The following is a 17,731-nucleotide window of genomic DNA, read 5'->3' as shown; positions in this document are numbered from 1 at the left end:
AACGAGCGCTCTACCACTTGAGCTACTTCTCCGGCAAATAACGCCATTTTATTCAAAGGTTTCACGTGTTTTATTCTCAACAACCACTCAACAATTTTTATCGTACCGGCACCAGTACCCTGCAAGTGAAGCCATTTCATTCAGAAATTCACGTTATTTGTACTTAAAAATCACTCACAACAATTTTATCATCATCAGACATAACAAAGTAAGATTTGAAAGCGTCGGGTATTGATCCAGTACTCTAACATGCTAAGCGAGCGCTCTACCACTTGATCTACGTTCCCGGCAAATAACGCAATTTTGTTCAAAGGTTTCACGTGTTTTATACTCAACAATCATTCACAACAATTTTTATCGTCACCTAGACATAAAATTCTAAGATTTGGAAGCGCCGGGTATCGATCCCGGTACCTCTCACATGCTAAGATTTGGAAGCGCCGAGTATCGACCGCGGTACTCTGCAAGTGAATCCATTGCATTCAAAAATTCCATGTATTTCATACTTAATAATCACTTGCAACAATTTTTTTCGTCATCAAGACATAATAAACTAAGTTTTGAAAGCGCCAATTATGTATCACGGTACCTCCCACACGCTAAACGAGCGCTCTACCACTTGAGCTACGTCCCCGGCAAATAACGCCATTTTATTCAAAGGTTTCACGTGTTTTATTCTCAACAACCTCTCAACAATTTTTATCATATCGGTACCGGTACCCTGCAAATGAAGACATTTCATTCAGAAATTATACGTATCTTATACTTAAAAATCACCCACAATAATTTTTATCATCATCAAGACATAACAAAGTAAGATTTGAAAGCGTCGGGTATCGATACCAGTAACTCTCACATGCTAAGCGAGCGCTCTACCACTTGATCTACGCCCCCCGCAAATGACTACGTTTTATTCAAAGGTTTTACTTGCTTTATTCTCAACAACCACTCATAACCATTTTTATCGTCACCACGATATAAAAAAAATAGATTTGAAAGCACCGCGTGTCGATCCTGGTACCTCTCACATGCTAAGCAATCAAGGTTTCGCGTGCTTCATACTCAACAATCTCTCACAACAATTTTTATCATCACCAAACATAAAATAGTAAGATTTGGAAGCGCCGGGTATCGATCCCGGTACCTCTCACATGCAAGCGAGCGCTCTACCACTTGAGCTACGCCCCCGTCATGCGACACCATTTTATTCAAAGGTTTCACGTGTTTTATTCTCAACAACCACCAAGCGCCGGGTATCCATCCCGGTACCTCCCACACCTAAGCGAGCGCTCTACCACTTGATCTACGTTCCCGGCAAATAACGCAATTTTGTTCGAAGGTTCACGTGTTTATACTCAACAATCATTCACAACAATATTTATCGTCACCTAGACATAAAATCTAAGATTTGGAAGCGCCGGGTATCGATCCCGTACCTCTCACATGCTGAGCAACGCTCTACCACTTGAGCTACGCCCCCAACGTATTTTATTGTTTTATTTTCACAACCACTCTAAACAATTTTTCTTGTTACCAAGACCAAAATAGTAAGATTTGGAAGCGCCGAGTATCGACCGCGGTACTCCGCAAGTGAATCCATTGCATTCAAAAATTCCACGTATTTCATACTTAATAATCACTTGCAACAATTTTTTTCGTCATCAAGACATAATGAACTAAGTTTTGAAAGCGCCAATTATTATGTCGCTAAACGAGCGCTCTACCACTTGAGCTACGTCCCCGGCAAATAACGCCATTTTATTCAAAGGTTTCACGTGTTTTATTCTCAAAAACCTCTCAACAATTTTCATCGTATCGGTACCGGTACCCTGCAAATGAAGACATTTCATTCAGAAATTTCACGTATCTTATACTTAAAAATCACTCACAACAATTTTTATCATCATCAAGACATAACAAAGTAAGATTTGAAAGCGTCGGGTATCGATACCAGTAACTCTCACATGCTAAGCGAGCGCTCTACCACTTGATCTACGCCCCCGCCAAGTGACTACATTTTATTCAAAGGTTTTACTTGCTTTATTCTCAACAACCACTCATAACCATTTTTATCGTCACCACGATATAAAAAAAATAGATTTGAAAGCACCGCGTGTCGATCCTGGTACCTCTCACATGCTAAGCAATCAAGGTTTCGCGTGCTTCATACTCAACAATCTCTCACACGATTTTTATCATAACCAAGACATAAAATAGTAAGATTTGGAAGCGCCGGGTATCGATCCCAGTACCTCTCACATGCTAAGCGAGCGCTCTACCACTTGAGCTACGCCCCCTTCAAGCGACACCATTTTATTCAAAGGTTTTACGTGTTTTATTCTCAACAACCACTCACAACAATTTTTATCGTCACCACGATATAAAAAAATTAGATTTGGAAGCACCGCGTATCGATCCTGGTTCCTCTCACTGCTAATCAATCAAGGTTTCACGTGCTTCATACTCAACAATCTCTCACAACAATTTTTATCGTCACCAAGATATAAATAGTAAGATTTAGAAGCGCCGGGTATCGATCCCGGTACCTCTCCCATGCTAAGCGAGCGCTCTACCACTTGAGCTACGCCCCCCACGTATGTCATTGTTTTATGATCGACAACCCTCTCAACAATTTTTTCTTGTTACCAAGACAAATAGTAAGATTTGGAAGCGCCGAGTATCGACCGCGGTACTCTGCAAGTGAATCCATTGCATTCAAAACAATCTCTCACAACAATTTTTCTTATCACCAAGACATAGAATAGTAAGACTTGGAAGCGCCGGGTATCGATCCCGGTACCTCTCACATGCTAGCGAGCGCTCCACCACTTGAGCTACGCCCCCGTCATGCGACAACATTTTATTCAAAGGTTTTCACATGTTTTATTAAAGTAAGATATGAAAGCGTCGGGTATCGATACCAGGAACTCTCACATGCTAAGCGAGCGCTCTACCACTTGATCTACGCCCCGGCAAGTGATTACATTTTATTCAAAGGTTTTACTTGCTTTATTCTCAACAACCACTCATAACCATTTTATTGTCACCACGAAAAAAAAATAGGTACCTCTCACATGCTAAGCAATCAAGGTTTCGCGTGCTTCATACTCACCATCTCTCACAACAATTTTTATCATCACCAAGACATAAAATAGTAAGATTTGGAAGCGCCGGGTATCGATCCCGGTACCTCTCACATGCTAAGCGAGCGCTCTACCACTTGAGCTACGCCCCCGTCAAGCGACACCATTTTATTCAAAGGTTTCACGTGTTTTATTCTCAACACCCACACAAACGCCGGATATCTATCCCGGTACTCCCACACGCTAAGCGAGCGCTCTACCACTTGAACTACGCCCCCGTCAAGCGACACCATTTTATTCAAAGGTTTTACGTGTTTTTTCTCAACAACCACTCACAGCAATTTTTATCGTCACCACGATGTAGAAAGTTAGATTTTGGAAGCACCGCATATCGATCCTGTACCTCTCACATGCTAAGCATTCAAGGTTTCACATGCTTTATACTCAACAATCTCTAAAATAGTAAGATTTGGAAGCGCCGAGTATCGATCTTGGTACCTCTCACATGCTAAGCAATCAAGGTTTCATTTGCTTCATACTCAACAATCTCTCACAACAATTTTTATCGTCACCAAGACATAAAATAGTAAGATTTGGAAGCGCCGGGTATCGATCCCGGCACCTCTCACATGCTAAGCGAGCGCTCTACCACTTGAGCTACGCCCCCAACGTATTTTATTGGTTTCTTTTCAACAACCACTCTCAACAATTTTTATTGTTACCAAGACAAAATAGTAAGATTTAGATGCGCCGAGTATCGACCCCGGTACTCTGCAAGTGAATCCATTGCATTCAAAAATTTCGAGCGCTCTACCACTAGATCTACGTCCCCGGCAAATAACACAATTTCATTTAAAGATTTTACGTGTTTTATACTCAACAATCATTCATAACAATTTTTATCGTCACCTAGACATGAAATTCTAAGATTTGGAAGCGCCGTTCATGTCATCAAGACATAATAAACTAAGTTTTGAAAGCGCCAATTATGTATCACGGTACCTCCCACGCGCTAAACGAGCGCTCTACTACTTGAGCTACGTCCCCGGCGAATAACGCCATTTTATTCAAAGGTTTCACGTGTTTTATTCTCAACAACCACTCAACAATTTTTATCGTATCGGCACAAGTACCCTGCAAGTGAAGACATTTCATTCAGAAATTTCACGTATTTTATACTTAAAAATAACTCACAACAATTTTTATCATCATCAAGACATAACAAAGTAAGATTTGAAAGCGTCGGGTATCGATACCAGTAACTCCCACATGCTAAGCGAGCGCTCTACCACTTGATCTACGCCCCGGCAAGTGACTACATTTTATTCAAAGGTTTTACGTATTTTATTCTCAACAACCACTCACAACAATTTTTATCGTTACCACGATATAAAAAAATTAGATTTGGAAGCACCGCGTATCGATCCTGGTACCTCTCACATGCTAAGCAATCAAGGTTTCACGTGCTTCATACTCAACAAATTTTCTTGTTACCAAGACAAAATAGTAAGATTTGGAAGCGCCGAGTATCGACCGCGGTACTCTGCAAGTGAATCCATTTCATTCAAAAATTCACGTATTTCATACATAATAATCACATGCAACAATTTTTTTCGTCATCAAGACATTATAAACTAAGTTTTGAAAGCGCCAATTATGTATCACGGTACCTCCCACACGCTAAACGAACGCTCTACCACTTGAGCTACGTCCCCGGCAAATAACGTCATTTTATTCAAAGGTTTCACGTGTTTTATTCTCAACAACCTCTCAACAATTTTTATCGTATCGACACCGGTACCCTGCATGTGAAGACATTTCATTCAGAAATTTCAGGTTTTTTATACTTAAAAATCACTCACAACAATTTTTATCATCATCAAGACATAACAAAATAAGATTTGAAAGCGTCGGGTATCGATACCAGTAACTCTCACATGCTGAGCGAGCGCTCTACCACTTGATCTACGCCCCCGGCAAGTGACTACATTTTATTCAAAGGTTTTACTTGCTTTATTCTCAACAACCACTCATAACCATTTTTATCGTCACCACGATATAAAAAAAATAGATTTGGAAGCACCGCGTATCGATCCTGGTACCTCTCACATGCTAAGCAATCAAGGTTTCACGTGCTTCATACTCAACACTCTCTCACAACAATTTTTATCGTCACCAAGACATAAAATAGTAAGATTTGGAAGCGCCGGGTATCGATCCCGGTACCTCTCACATGCTAAGCGAGCGCTCTACCACTTGAGCTACGCCCCCGTCAAGCGACACCATTTTATTCAAAGGTTTCACGTGTTTTATTCTCAACAACCACACAAGCGCCGGAAATCTATCCCGGTACCTCCCACACGCTAAGCGAGCGCTCTACCACTTGATCTACGTCCCGCGCAAATAACGCATTTTTATTTAAAGGTTTCACGTGTTTTATACTCAACAATCATTCACAACAATTTTTATCGTCACCTAGACATAAAATTCTAAGATTTGGAAGCGCCGGGTATCGATCCCGGTTCTTCACACTCAAGGCAATCAAGGTTTCACGTGCTTCATACTCAACAATCTCTCAAAACAATTTTTATCGTCACCAAGACATAAAATAGTAAGATTTGGAAGCTACGCCCCAACGTATGTTATTGGTTTCTTTTCAACAACCACTCTCAACAATTTTTATTGTTACCAAGACAAAATAGTAAGATTTAGAAGCGCCGAGTATCGACCCCGGTACTCTGCAAGTGAATCCATTGCATTCAAAAATTTCACGTATTTTATACTTAATAATCGCTTGCAACAATTTTTTTCGTCATCAAGACATATTAAACTAAGTTTTGAAAGCGCCGGTTATGAATCACGGTACCTCCCTCACGCTAAACGAGCGCTCTACCACTTGAGCTACTTCTCCGGCAAATAACGCCATTTTATTCAAAGGTTTCACGTGTTTTATTCTCAACAACCACTCAACAATTTTTATCGTATCGGCACCAGTACCCTGCAAGTGAAGCCATTTCATTCAGAAATTTCACGTATTTTGTACTTAAAAATCACTCACAACAATTTTTATCATCATCAAGACATAACAAAGTAAGATTTGAAAGCGTCGGGTATCGATACCAGTAACTCTAACATGCTAAGCGAGCGCTCTACCACTTGATCTACGTTCCCGGCAAATAACGCAATTTTGTTCAAAGGTTTCACGTGTTTTATACTCAACAATCATTCACAACAATTTTTATCGTCACCTAGACATAAAATTCTAAGATTTGGAAGCGCCGGGTATCGATCCCGGTACCTCTCACATGCTAAGATATGGAAGCGCCGAGTATCGACCGCGGTACTCTGCAAGTGAATCCATTGCATTTAAAAAATTCCACGTATTTCATACTTAATAATCACTTGCAATAATTTTTTTTGTCATCAAGACATAATAAACTAAGTTTTGAAAGCGCCAATTATGTATCACGGTACCTCCCACACGCTAAACGAGCGCTCTACCACTTGAGCTACGTCCCCGGCAAATAACGCCATTTTATTCAAAGGTTTCACGTGTTTTATTCTCAACAACCTCTCAACAATTTTTATCGTATCGGTACCGGTACCCTGCAAATGAAGACATTTCATTCAGAAATTTCACGTATCTTATACTTAAAAATCACTCACAACAATTTTTATCATCATCAAGACATAACAAAGTAAGATTTGAAAGCGTCGGGTATCGATACCAGTAACTCTCACATGCTAAGCGAGCGCCCTACCACTTGATCTACGCCCCCGGCAAGTGACTACATTTTATTCAAAAGTTTTACTTGTTTTATTCTCAACAACCACTCATAACCATTCTTATCGTCACCACGATATAAAAAAATTAGATTTGGAAGCACCGCGTATCGATCCTGCTCACTCACATCAAGGTTTCACGTGCTAAGCAATCAAGGTTTCACGTGCTTCATACTCAACAATCTCTCACAACAATTTTTATCGTCACCAAGATATAAAATAGTAAGATTTGGAAGCGCCGGGTATCGATCCCGGTACCTCTCCCATGCTAAGCGAGCGCTCTACCACTTGAGCTACGCCCCCAACGTATGTCATTGTTTTATGATCGACAACCACTCTCAACAATTTTTCTTGTTACCAAGACAAAATAGTAAGATTTGGAAGCGCCGAGTATCGACCGCGGTACTCTGCAAGTGAATCCATTGCATTCAAAAACAATCTCTCACAACAATTTTTATCATCACCAAGACATAAAATAGTAAGATTTGGAAGCGCCGGGTATCGATCCCGGTACCTCTCACATGCTAAGCGAGCGCTCTACCACTTGAGCTACGCCCCCGCCATGCGACACCATTTTATTCAAAGGTTTCACGTGTTTTATTAAAGTAAGATTTGAAAGCGTCGGGTATCGATACCAGTAACTCTCACATGCTAAGCGAACGCTCTACCACTTGATCTACGCCCCCGGCAAGTGACTACATTTTATTCAAAGGTTTTACTTGCTTTATTCTCAACAACCACTCATAACCATTTTTATCGTCACCACGATATAAAAAAATAGGTACCTCTCACATGCTAAGCAATCAAGGTTTCGCGTGCTTCATACTCAACAATCTCTAACAACAATTTTTATCATCACCAAGACATAAAATAGTAAGATTTGGAAGCGCCGGGTATCGATCCCGGCACCTCTCACATGCTAAGCGAGCGCTCTACCACTTGAGCTACGCCCCCGTCAAGCGACACCATTTTATTCAAAGGTTTCACGTGTTTTATTCTCAACAACCACACAAGCGCCGGATATCTATCCCGGTACCTCCCACACGCTAAGCGAGCGCTCTACCACTTGAGCTACGCCCCCGTCAAGCGACACCATTTTATTCAAAGGTTTTACGTGTTTTATTCTCAACAACTACTCACAACAATTTTTATCGTCACCACGATGTAAGAAAGTTAGATTTGGAAGCACCGCATATCAATCCTGGTACCTCTCACATGCTAAGCATTCAAGGTTTCACATGCTTTATACTCAACAATCTCTCACAACAAGTTTTATCGTCACCAAGACATAAAATAGTAAGATTTGGAAGCGCCGAGTATCGATCTCGGTACCTCTCACATGCTAAGCAATCAAGGTTTCATTTGCTTCATACTCAACAATCTCTCACAACAATTTTTATCGTCACTAAGACATAAAATAGTAAGATTTGGAAGCGCCGGGTATCGATCCCGGTACCTCTCACATGCTAACCGAGCGCTCTACCACTTGAGCTACGCCCCCAATGTATGTTATTGGTTTCTTTTCAACAACCACTCTCAACAATTTTTATTGTTACCAAGACAAAATAGTAAGATTTAGAAGCGCCGAGTATCGACCCCGGTACTCTGCAAGTGAATCCATTGCATTCAAAAATTTCGAGCGCTCTACCACTAGATCTACGTACCCGGCAAATAACACAATTTCATTTGAAGATTTTACGTGTTTTATACTCAACAATCATTCATAACAATTTTTATCGTCACCTAGACATGAAATTCTAAGATTTGGAAGCGCCGTTTATGTCATCAAGACATAATAAACTAAGTTTTGAAAGCGCCAATTATGTATCACGGTACCTCCCACGCGCTAAACGAGCGCTCTACTACTTGAGCTACGTCCCCGGCGAATAACGCCATTTTATTCAAAGGTTTCACGTGTTTTATTCTCAACAACCACTCACAACAATTTTTATCGTCACCACGATATAAAAAAATTAGATTTGGAAGCACCGCGTATCGATCCTGGTTCCTCTCACATGCTAATCAATCAAGGTTTCACGTGCTTCATACTCAACAATCTCTCACAACAATTTTTATCGTCACCAAGATATAAAATAGTAAGATTTAGAAGCGCCGGGTATCGATCCCGGTACCTCTCCCATGCTAAGCGAGCGCTCTACCACTTGAGCTACGCCCCCACGTATGTCATTGTTTTATGATCGACAACCACTCTCAACAATTTTTCTTGTTACCAAGACAAAATAGTAAGATTTGGAAGCGACGAGTATCGACCGCGGTACTCTGCAAGTGAATCCATTGCATTCAAAAACAATCTCTCACAACAATTTTTATTATCACCAAGACATAGAATAGTAAGACTTGGAAGCGCCGGGTATCGATCCCGGTACCTCTCACATGCTAAGCAAGCGCTCCACCACTTGAGCTACGCCCCCGTCATGCGACAACATTTTATTCAAATGTTTCACATGTTTTATTAAAGTAAGATATGAAAGCGTCGGGTATCGATACCAGGAACTCTCACATGCTAAGCGAGCGCTCTACCACTTGATCTACGCCCCCGGCAAGTGATTACATTTTATTCAAAGGTTTTACTTGCTTTATTCTCAACAACCACTCATAACCATTTTTATCGTCACCACGAAATAAAAAAAATAGGTACCTCTCACATGCTAAGCAATCAAGGTTTCGCGTGCTTCATACTCAACAATCTCTCACAACAATTTTTATCATCACCAAGACATAAAATAGTAAGATTTGGAAGCGCCGGGTATCGATCCCGGTACCTCTCACATGCTAAGCGAGCGCTCTACCACTTGAGCTACGCCCCCGTCAAGCGACACCATTTTATTCAAAGGTTTCACGTGTTTTATTCTCAACAACCACACAAACGCCGGATATCTATCCCGGTACCTCCCACACGCTAAGCGAGCGCTCTACCACTTGAACTACGCCCCCGTCAAGCGACACCATTTTATTCAAAGGTTTTACGTGTTTTATTCTCAACAACCACTCACAGCAATTTTTATCGTCACCACGATGTAAGAAAGTTAGATTTGGAAGCACCGCATATCGATCCTGGTACCTCTCACATGCTAAGCATTCAAGGTTTCACATGCTTTATACTCAACAATCTCTCACAACAAGTTTTATCGTCACCAAGACATAAAATAGTAAGATTTGGAAGCGCCGAGTATCGATCTTGGTACCTCTCACATGCTAAGCAATCAAGGTTTCATTTGCTTCATACTCAACAATCTCTCACAACAATTTTTATCGTCACCAAGACATAAAATAGTAAGATTTGGAAGCGCCGGGTATCGATCCCGGCACCTCTCACATGCTAAGCGAGCGCTCTACCACTTGAGCTACGCCCCCAACGTATTTTATTGGTTTCTTTTCAACAACCACTCTCAACAATTTTTATTGTTACCAAGACAAAATAGTAAGATTTAGAAGCGCCGAGTATCGACCCCCGGTACTCTGCAAGTGAATCCATTGCATTCAAAAATTTCGAGCGCTCTACCACTAGATCTACGTCCCCGGCAAATAACACAATTTCATTTAAAGATTTTACGTGTTTTATACTCAACAATCATTCATAACAATTTTTATCGTCACCTAGACATGAAATTCTAAGATTTGGAAGCGCCGTTCATGTCATCAAGACATAATAAACTAAGTTTTGAAAGCGCCAATTATGTATCACGGTACCTCCCACGCGCTAAACGAGCGCTCTACTACTTGAGCTACGTCCCCGGCGAATAACGCCATTTTATTCAAAGGTTTCACGTGTTTTATTCTCAACAACCACTCAACAATTTTTATCGTATCGGCACAAGTACCCTGCAAGTGAAGACATTTCATTCAGAAATTTCACGTATTTTATACTTAAAAATAACTCACAACAATTTTTATCATCATCAAGACATAACAAAGTAAGATTTGAAAGCGTCGGGTATCGATACCAGTAACTCCCACATGCTAAGCGAGCGCTCTACCACTTGATCTACGCCCCGGCAAGTGACTACATTTTATTCAAAGGTTTTACGTATTTTATTCTCAACAACCACTCACAACAATTTTTATCGTCACCTAGACATAAAATTCTAAGATTTGGAAGCGCCGGGTATCGATCCCGGTACCTCTCACATGCTAAGATATGGAAGCGCCGAGTATCGACCGCGGTACTCTGCAAGTGAATCCATTGCATTCAAAAATTCCACGTATTTCATACTTAATAATCACTTGCAATAATTTTTTTTGTCATCAAGACATAATAAACTAAGTTTTGAAAGCGCTATAGATGTTGGGTCTATATATAATTTATATTTATAATTAAAAGAACTGAATAACGTGTATATAAGTTTAATTTATAATAACAAAACAAGTATAAAGCATCTCACTGATATAAAGTGTATTTAGGTTAGGTTTTATTTTCACTCTTCCAAGCTTGATGCACACGAGAATGAGATTGCATTGTTTCGCATGTCTCGAGCCCACGCCAGTGTTGCATGATGCGCCGTCGCCAACTTGACAGTTTGCGACGTTCTTCACACGCAACGTGTCTATGAAGTTGGTATTGGCGTTTCTGGTTGTTACTCTCGCCGCTAGGTGTAGGGAGACGCCATATCATTCCCCCCAAGATGAAGGTTAGCTATCTGTCAGAATAGAAATAAGGTTAAATGTGTGTTGTCAAATATTGAACGCAACTTTCTTTTTGATTGTTTTCTTTGTAGGTTCCTTTGATGACTCCCAGGGATGTCTATGAAGTGGTTGAGAAAGTGATTCGTAATCTGCATCTGTTTTATTTATATATGCTGGTTTTAGCCTTTCAACAGCGAAGTTCTTTGCGGCCCCATTAATGCGAAGTTTGTAAATCCTATCAGAAACTCGCTCAAGTATTTCATAGGGTCCTCTGTAAGGTGGTTCCAAGGGCTTTCGTACATGATCTGCTCTGAGGAATACATGTGTGCATGTGCCCATATCTTTCAAAATGAAAATCTTGGATTTGTTGTGGTGGGCTGTTGGAGTTGGTTTCAATGCACACATGATTCGGCGATGATTCTCTAGAAAGACCTGTGGATTCTGTGAGTTATTAGATGTATTGAAAAAATCACCTGGAAGTCTCAATGTGGTTCCGTAAACCATCTCTGCTGCTGATGTCTTGATGTCTTCTTTGAATGAATTCCGTAGACCAAGTAGTGCGTAGGGTAGTGTCTTGATCCACGGTTCAGAAGAACACATCAGTGCAGCTTTTAGGGTTCTGTGCCAACGTTCTACCAATCCATTTGCTTGAGGGTGGTATGCTGTCGTACGTGCTTTCCTTGCACCAACTGCCTGTGCCAAGGACTTGAAGAGAGATGACTCAAACTGCGTGCCTTGGTCTGATGTTATTGTAGTTGGTGTACCAAATCTGGAAATCCAGCACGTAAACAATGCTTGCGTGACTGTCTCAGCTGTGATGTCTCTCAGTGGAATGGCTTCCGGCCATCTTGTAAATCTGTCAATAATTGTTAAGCAGTAAGGAAAACCATTAGTATTGGGTAAGGAAATTATGTCAATATGAATATGAGAGAATCTTTCATCAGGAATAGGGATGTGCAAAGGATTGAAATGATTATGTTTATGGATTTTGGACTTTTGACAGGATATGCATTGACGAGTCCAAGTAGCAACATCCTTTCCAATTCCAGGCCAAACATACCGGCTGCGTACCTCCCTGGATGTGGTCCTGATGCTTGGATGAGAAATACCATGGACTACGTCGAATGCAGTTTTGCGGAGGCTCTGTGGGAGATAAGGTTTAACAAAGTTTGACTCAATTATACAGTAGATCGGAAAACCATCCAATGTTAATTTGTGTAGTTTGAGAGAAGTTTCTCCACCAAGCAGCTCCTGCATTTCTGGATCCAAGCTTTGCTCTATACATATTTGTTCAGCTGACAGTCTGGTAGGCATTTCAATGGTGTTTATTCTTGATAATGTATCTGCCACTACATTTTCTTCACCTTTCACATACAAAATTTCAGTAGAGAACTGGGATATGTATTCCAATTGTCTACGCTGTCTGTCCGACGCCTTTTCAGCCCTCTGCTGAAATGCATATGTGATGGGTTTGTGGTCTGTCTTGATAATGAAGTGTCTCCCTTCCAGCAGGTATTCAAAATATTTTATGGCCGCAAAGATGCCTAGAAGCTCGCGATCATATGTTGAATACCTCTGTTCCGTGGATGTGAGCTTTCTGGAGTAGAAACCTATAGGGTGCCATGCACCATTTTCTTCCTGCTCCAGAGTGGCTCCAATGGCTGTTGTTGACGCATCTGTTACCAAACATATATTTGTTGCAGCAGCTGGATAATGAAGTAAAGCGGCGTTTGCAAGAGCACTCTTTACATCCTCAAATGCTTGCAGAGATTCTGGGTTCCAAGTGATAGGGGTTTTATCCTTCTTGACTGAACTACGTAGGTAACTGTTCAGCGGTGCTTGCAGTTTGGCTGCTTTTGGGACTGATTTCCTGTAATAATTCAGCATTCCCAGAAACCTACGCAGTTCCAGAACCGTTGTTGGCTGTGGGAAGTTCAAAATCTTGTCCACCCGGTCTGTAGCTGGAGAATAGCCTTTCTCACTGAGCTTGTAACCCAGAAAATCTATTTGGGACTTGCCTAGGACGCATTTGTTGGTGTTGATGGTTAGAGAATGTTCTTGCAAACGCTCAAAAACTATCTGCAGGTGGCGATGGTGTTGCTCCATGTTCTCAGACATAACCAGAATATCATCCACATATATAAACACAAAGTCAATGTCTTGGAATATGTGGTTTATGTAGCGCTGGAATGTCTGAGTGGCATTCTTCAGTCCAAAAGGCATATAACCCCCATGGAGTTATGATGGCAGTCTTCTGTATGTCCTCTTCATGCATCGGCACCTGATGATACGCTTTTGCAAGATCTATTGTTGAAAAAATTGTTTTATTGTGCAGGTTTGTAAAAACATCACTGATTAGTGGAGGAGGATATTTGTCTGGTTGCGTGCTTGAATTAAGTTTTCTATAGTCACCACAGAGTCTATAAGATCCATCCTTTTTTGATACCATATGTATTGGACTTGCCCACGGACTGCTTGAAGGTCTCAAAATGCCCCTGTTCAGGAGATTTTGTATCTCGGCTTTTGCAGCTGATGCTTTTTCGCCAAAAATCTTCCTGAACCGGGCAGCAACTGGTGGACCTGTTGTGGTAATCCTGTGTGCGAAAGGAGATGGTTTAATTGTTAGTCTCTGTGGCGTTCTAGTGATTGTTATATATTTGTTTAGTAAGCTCCTGAAAGGTTGGTGTGGGTTAATTGTGGAAATGTTAATGTTCTGGGTCTTCAGCACTTTGCCATCAGAGGCTAAGCCTGTCGTTGAATCAATTAGTCTTTTGCCTTTCAGGTCTATTAGTAGATTGTAGTAGCTTAGCAAGTCTGCACCGATTATGGCTGTTGCCACATCTGCTACTGTGAATTGCCAAGTGAAGGGTCTGCGCAGCGAAAGGTCCAGCTCGAGAGTCCGCTTTCCATAGGTGGATATTCGGCTGGAATTGGCTGCATACAGAACAATCTCTTCCTTGGCACGACCGGTTGCAAACTTGCTAGCTGGAAGAATCGAGAGAACGGAGCCAGAGTCTATAAGAAAATTTATCCGTGTTTTTCTGTCTGTCACACATAGTCGGAGCTCTGGACAGATAGAATTAATATCACCATCATTACTTGCTCCTGGTGTTGATGGTGACTTTAGTTTTCCGGCTTCAGGAGAGTCTTAACCAAACAGGGTTCTATGCATTTGGTAGCCTTCTCTCCAAACCTGCTATGGTAAAAGCATAGCTGTGATTTGGACGGCGTCTTTGATCTTCCTCTCCTGTGCCTGGAGTGACTTCTGGTCCTGCTTCTCTCGTCATGTTCTCTGCTATGTTTTAAATTCTCCACTTCTGTCGTCAAGGCATTTAGTTTCTGCATCATGGCAAGCAGAATTTCTTGGGTGCGGTCACTTCTTGGTTCAGGTGCTCTGCTCGCTGTGGCCATCACCGATGATGGCAGTCCACAAGATCTACAAGCCTGTCTGCCATCTCGCCAATGGCTTGTAGCCCAATGTTTTTCGATACAAGCAGTAGAGGCCGGATGTGTTGTGGGAGTCTGTCCAACCAAAGTTTATGGATGATATCCTCCGAGATTTCACTCCGAGCCAGGTCAATCATTTCCGTAGTAGCTGGGATGGCTTTTTGTCACCTAGGACAACGTTTGTTAACAATTTGTCTACTTGCTTTGACCTCGACTCGGATACTCGGTCTAGGATTATGCTCTTCAACGTGTTGTATTTATTTTCGGTTGGCGGATTTCGCAACACATCGCTTACCAGGTGTAAAGTGGACCTGTCCAGAGCACGCAATACCGCCGTGTACTTCGCATGGTCGGATTTGATCTTATCTCCAAGAAACTCTGTCTCAATCAACAGGAACCAAATAACGCCATTTTATTCAAAGGTTTCACGTGTTTTATTCTCAACAACCTCTCAACAATTTTTATCGTATCGGCACCGGTACCCTGCAAGTAAAAACATTTCATTCAGAAATTTCACGTTTTTTATACTTAAAAATCACTCACAACAATTTTTATCATCATCAAGACATAACAAAGTAAGATTTGAAAGCGTCGGGTATCGATACCAGTAACTCTCACAGGCTAAGCGAGCGCTCTACCACTTGATCTACGCCCCCGGCAAGTGACTACATTTTATTCAAAGGTTTTACTTGCTTTATTCTCAACAACCACTCATAACCATTTTTATCGTCACCACGATATAAAAAAAATAGATTTGAAAGCACCGCGTGTCGATCCTGGTACCTCTCACATGCTAAGCAATCAAGGTTTCGCGTGCTTCATACTCAACAATCTCTCACAACAATTTTTATCATCACCAAGACATAAAATAGTAAGATTTGGAAGCAAGTCAAGACATATTAAACTAAGTTTTGAAAGCGCCGGTTATGAATCACGGTACCTCCCTCACGCTAAACGAGCGCTCTACCACTTGAGCTACTTCTCCGGCAAATAACGCCATTTTATTCAAAGGTTTCACGTGTTTTATTCTCAACAACCACTCAAACAATTTTATCGTATCGGCACCAGTACCCTGACAAGTGAAGCCATTTCATTCAGAAATTTCACGTATTTTGTACTTAAAAATCACTCACAACAATTTTTATCATCATCAAGACCTAACAAAGTAAGATTTGAAAGCGTCGGGTATCGATACCAGTAACTCTTAACATGCTAAGCGAGCGCTCTACCACTTGATCTACGTTCCCGGCAAATAACGCAATTTTGTTTAAAGGTTTCACGGTTTTATACTCAACAATCATTCACAACAATTTTATCGTCACTAGACATAAAATTCTAAGATTTGGAAGCGCCGGGTATCGATCCCGGACCTCTCACATGCTAAGATTTGGAAGCGCCGAGAGTATCGACCGCGGTGGTTACTTGCAAGTGAATCCATTGCATTCAAAAAATTCCACGTATTTATACTTAATAATCACTTGCAACAATTTTTTTTGTCATCAAGACATAATAAACTAAGTTTTGAAAGCGCCAATTATGTATCACGGTACCTCCCACACGCTAAACGAGCGCTCTACCACTTGAGCTACGTCCCCGGCAAATAACGCCATTTTATTCAAAGGTTTCACGTGTTTATTCTCAACAACCTCTCAACAATTTTATCGTATCGGTACCGGTACCCTGCAAATGACGACATTTCATTCAGAAATTTCACGTATCTTATACTTAAAAATCACTCACAACAATTTTTATCATCATCAAGACATAACAAAGTAGATTTGAAAGCGTCGGGTATCGATACCAGTAACTCTCACATGCTAAGCGAGCGCCCTACCACTTGATCTACGCCCCGGCAAGTGACTACATTTTATTCAAAAGTTTTACTTGTTTTTTCTCAACAACCACTCATAACCATTCTTATCGTCACCACGATATAAAAAAATTAGATTTGGAAGCACCGCGTATCGATCCTGGTTCCTCTCACATGCTAAGCAATCAAGGTTTCACGTGCTTCATACTCAACAATCTCTCACAACAATTTTTATCGTCACCAAGATATAAAATAGTAAGATTTGGAAGCGCCGGGTATCGATCTCGGTACCTCTCCCATGCTAAGCGAGCGCTCTACCACTTGAGCTACGCCCCCAACGTATGTCATTGTTTTATTTTTGACAACCACTCTCAACAATTTTTCTTGTTACCAAGACAAAATAGTAAGATTTGGAAGCGCCGAGTATCGACCGCGGTACTCTGCAAGTGAATCCATTGCATTCAAAAATTCCACGTATTTCATACATAATAATCACATGCAACAATTTTTTTCGTCATCAAGACATAATAAACTAAGTTTTGAAAGCGCCAATTATGTATCACGGTACCTCCCACACGCTAAACGAGCGCTCTACCACTTGAGCTACGTCCCGGCAAATAACGCCATTTTATTCAAAGGTTTCACGTGTTTTATTCTCAACAACCTCTCAACAATTTTTATCGTATCGGCACCGGTACCCTGCAAGTAAAAACATTTCATTCAGAAATTTCACGTTTTTTATACTTAAAAATCACTCACAACAATTTTTATCATCATCAAGACATAACAAAGTAAGATTTGAAAGCGTCGGGTATCGATACCAGTAACTCTCACAGGCTAAGCGAGCGCTCTACCACTTGATCTACGCCCCCGGCAAGTGACTACATTTTATTCAAAGGTTTTACTTGCTTTATTCTCAACAACCACTCATAACCATTTTTATCGTCACCACGATATAAAAAAA

At 41.1% G+C, this 17,731-nt stretch overlaps 12 non-coding genes across 12 annotated transcripts; all 12 read right to left on the bottom strand.

Annotated features, from left to right (window-relative positions):
* Positions 1–2,224: 2,224 nt before the first annotated feature.
* On the bottom strand, positions 2,225–2,297 carry Trnaa-agc. The gene has a single exon. It is a non-coding gene; the product is annotated as a tRNA-Ala (tRNA).
* A 221-nt stretch (positions 2,298–2,518) lies between these two features.
* On the bottom strand, positions 2,519–2,591 carry Trnaa-agc. The gene has a single exon. It is a non-coding gene; the product is annotated as a tRNA-Ala (tRNA).
* A 571-nt stretch (positions 2,592–3,162) lies between these two features.
* Trnaa-agc lies at positions 3,163–3,235 on the bottom strand. The gene has a single exon. It is a non-coding gene; the product is annotated as a tRNA-Ala (tRNA).
* A 442-nt stretch (positions 3,236–3,677) lies between these two features.
* On the bottom strand, positions 3,678–3,750 carry Trnaa-agc. The gene has a single exon. It is a non-coding gene; the product is annotated as a tRNA-Ala (tRNA).
* A 1,531-nt stretch (positions 3,751–5,281) lies between these two features.
* On the bottom strand, positions 5,282–5,354 carry Trnaa-agc. Its single transcript has one exon. It is a non-coding gene; the product is annotated as a tRNA-Ala (tRNA).
* A 1,742-nt stretch (positions 5,355–7,096) lies between these two features.
* On the bottom strand, positions 7,097–7,169 carry Trnaa-agc. The gene has a single exon. It is a non-coding gene; the product is annotated as a tRNA-Ala (tRNA).
* A 183-nt stretch (positions 7,170–7,352) lies between these two features.
* Positions 7,353–7,425, bottom strand: Trnaa-agc. The gene has a single exon. It is a non-coding gene; the product is annotated as a tRNA-Ala (tRNA).
* Positions 7,426–7,747: 322 nt separating this feature from the next.
* Positions 7,748–7,820, bottom strand: Trnaa-agc. The gene has a single exon. It is a non-coding gene; the product is annotated as a tRNA-Ala (tRNA).
* Positions 7,821–8,294: 474 nt separating this feature from the next.
* Positions 8,295–8,367, bottom strand: Trnaa-agc. The gene has a single exon. It is a non-coding gene; the product is annotated as a tRNA-Ala (tRNA).
* A 603-nt stretch (positions 8,368–8,970) lies between these two features.
* Trnaa-agc lies at positions 8,971–9,043 on the bottom strand. The gene has a single exon. It is a non-coding gene; the product is annotated as a tRNA-Ala (tRNA).
* A 578-nt stretch (positions 9,044–9,621) lies between these two features.
* Trnaa-agc lies at positions 9,622–9,694 on the bottom strand. Its single transcript has one exon. It is a non-coding gene; the product is annotated as a tRNA-Ala (tRNA).
* Positions 9,695–10,168: 474 nt separating this feature from the next.
* Trnaa-agc lies at positions 10,169–10,241 on the bottom strand. The gene has a single exon. It is a non-coding gene; the product is annotated as a tRNA-Ala (tRNA).
* Between the last annotated feature and the right edge of the window lie 7,490 nt (positions 10,242–17,731).

The sequence above is a fragment of the Ctenocephalides felis genome, unplaced genomic scaffold, assembly GCF_003426905.1.
Source record: "Ctenocephalides felis isolate EL2017-DRISC unplaced genomic scaffold, ASM342690v1 CF-g0.4_SCAFFOLD_01492, whole genome shotgun sequence".
Lineage (NCBI taxonomy): Eukaryota > Metazoa > Arthropoda > Insecta > Siphonaptera > Pulicidae > Ctenocephalides > Ctenocephalides felis.
This window is presented reverse-complemented; position numbering and strand designations above follow the sequence as displayed.